Here is a 2731-nt window from a genome sequence, read left to right on the forward strand (position 1 = left end):
TTCTCACGTCACCTTTTAGTATCGCCTCAGCTGAACTCAGCTCGCTTGGAACCTTGACAGAAGTGATATGAAAAAAAAGTACCAGATAGCAGGTACAGGCCATAGACTGTATATAAGAAATGGACGTAGTCATCGTGAAGTCAACCGTGAAGTCAACCATTGTGTTGAAGCCTCGAGTTTGGCCGATAGGGCGCCGCCATGTTGAGTTTTTGCAACCAGGAAGTGCCCGGAAGTCATGATACGGCGGCGCTAACGGCCGTGTGCGGAGCTAGTTAGCTTGCTTAGCTAGGTGCAACTGTAACTCCCGTTAACTGTCAGTTTAACAGGGCTGATAACTTTGTCTAGCGAACATCAGTCTTAAAACTAAATGTACTCACCAGAGAAAGTGAACAGCCAACTCCTAATAAGCTTTTTCAATGGTGCTGGTTAAATTTACACAGTGCCGAGGGTACGAGTCGGCTATAGCCTGATTGACAGGTCGCCATGGTAACGACTTGTTACAACATACTCTGCTTTGTGATCTATTTTAAAATAAATGGGACCATAATTTACTAAATGAACATCATTTTTTATTGAAGAAGACTTGAAACTAGCGACTGAGACCATAAACTCATCAGGAAAGTGTTTAGTGGGGTAATTATTCAGCTGAGAAGTAGGGTAATTTTCCCATTATTTCTAATGGAGCCGGACTTCTTTTTGCAACCAGAAGAGTCGCCCCCCTGCTGGACTTTCAATAGAATGCAGGTTTCAGGGACTTCCGCATCAGCTTCATATTGTAGACCGGAAGCTTCCCGCTTGGTACAGGTACAACTTTTCACCAATGGAAACCAACCTTGGAAAAGGGCCATTTGTTGTCTATACTTATGATAAACAGTTAAACATAAGGTGGAGGAATTCACAATTCATATTTAGTTTTTTAAATAATTGTTTGTTATACGACAATATCATAATAATTGTATCTCTGTTTAGATCACAATGTGTGTAACACAGACTCTTGTGGACCACTTGCTCAGTGTAATCCTGATGGGGGCTGTATTTGTGTTCCTGGGTATGAAATCATCCCTACGCGCTTGCCAACTCCAGATTCATTTGGTTGTGTTGGTAAGTACATTTTATTTCACCTAAGTCAAGGATCAGCTGATACTTTGCTTTCCTGTTTTTTTTGTTTTTTTGGGGGGTGGGGTGGGTATAATATTATTATTATTATTATTATTAATAATAATAATAATAATAATAATAATAATAATTACCAGGACCCACTAATAACTGTACAAAAAAACCCCACTTCATTCCCTGATTTTGCTGAAACTCATGTTTGATGGAGAAAAGATTTTCTAGTTTTCTCTCTGATGTCCCCCGACTGCCCTGCCTCAACTCTGTGATTTATGGATTATTATTGCTTAAGTTAACAGCTAGCTGATAATTAGCAGCCATTAGCTAATCAGCTCAGTTAGCCTGCAACTACCAGGCTAATACTGGTAAAATTATTTTACTCCGCCCGTACTGGGAGCTCGGAACACCGGGGGAGTGTTTGTGTTGTAATCCCTATGAGTAATCACCATTTTCGGAAAAATGTACCAGTAATGTGATTATGTCTTTTTTTCTGTACTGTAACCTTTATATACAGTCTATGACTGTAACCGAATATAGTTACTTTTTTTGTATCCTGATTATGTAAAGCTGTTATATGTAATCCGTTACTCCCCAGTTCAACAGATGAGTTCAACAGATGAGCGGATGTGTCGTGACATAAAATGTCTCCTGTTGCGATTTTAGGACCTTTACAGCCCTATTTCCAAGTTAATTACAAGAATTTACCGTTACAACAAGGCTTTTTGTGGTCCAGGAACAATGGTGGAACGTTTTTGAAAAAATATCTAATTGCGATTATTTTAACTGATAATAATTTGCTATACAGGAGGAAATGATAATTTTTATATCATTATTCTCATATTCATTGAAACATCTATAATTGATTATGGTGTGGTTTTTGCAAGGATCTGTGCCAAACAAAGATGTTTTCTTAGGTCTGTGGAATATGATGTGTAGGCCAGGACATCTCTGCAGCACCACAATATTAATTTAAATGGTATTTTGAGACACATTTTGCCTTTAAAAAAATATTGCACCTTCTGCGATTTGAAAGTTGTAGTAGTACCATGTTGTGAGATGGTAAGATTACAATTAATTGTTCAGCCCTAGCGGGAACATGGCTATTTGTGACAGCTGCTTACCTTTAGACTATATGTAAGTTTTTCAATGAAATTAATCAAATTTTCATTGCCTTATTGTCAGTGGGCTCAAAACTCACTTAGAAATTAAAGCTGCAAGCAGCGTTGGGCGGGCCCTCGCACTTGTAAGCGCGTCCGCGCGTGAGCCGGCCGAGTTGCATATTCTGGAGCTCTGCCGGTGCGGCTGTGAATTTCCTACGCGGTTCCGACGCCGCATGAAGGTGTTATATGTCACTTCCTGTGTCCCCTATGTGGAGCTACATAGCACTTGCCGCTATGAATATAAATCGGTATTGACGTGTAGATGTCTGCGGGGTGGGAGAGTTAACAAGCACGTAAAGTTTGTTTCAGATGTGAGCATGTACACTGAACAATAATGTACCCAAACAATAAAATAAATTCCTTTTATATTTCCCTGCCTTGTTGTTTATGTGTACATACAGAGGAAGAATGTGAGAACAGCACACATTTCATCTTTACTGTGTGTTAGAGCATGGGAG

General features: G+C 39.5%; 1 protein-coding gene across 1 annotated transcript in view; it reads left to right on the forward strand.

Annotated features, from left to right (window-relative positions):
- Nucleotides 1-850: 850 nt before the first annotated feature.
- Nucleotides 851-2731, forward strand: part of LOC123987054 (adhesion G protein-coupled receptor E1-like) — a 16558-nt gene continuing 14677 nt past the window's right edge. The window contains exons 1-2 of the mRNA XM_046075627.1: nt 851-885; nt 970-1101. The gene's annotated coding sequence lies outside the window, so the exon portion shown is untranslated. The remainder of the gene's footprint in view (nt 886-969; nt 1102-2731) is intronic.

Source organism: Micropterus dolomieu, linkage group LG02, assembly GCF_021292245.1.
Source record: "Micropterus dolomieu isolate WLL.071019.BEF.003 ecotype Adirondacks linkage group LG02, ASM2129224v1, whole genome shotgun sequence".
Lineage (NCBI taxonomy): Eukaryota > Metazoa > Chordata > Actinopteri > Centrarchiformes > Centrarchidae > Micropterus > Micropterus dolomieu.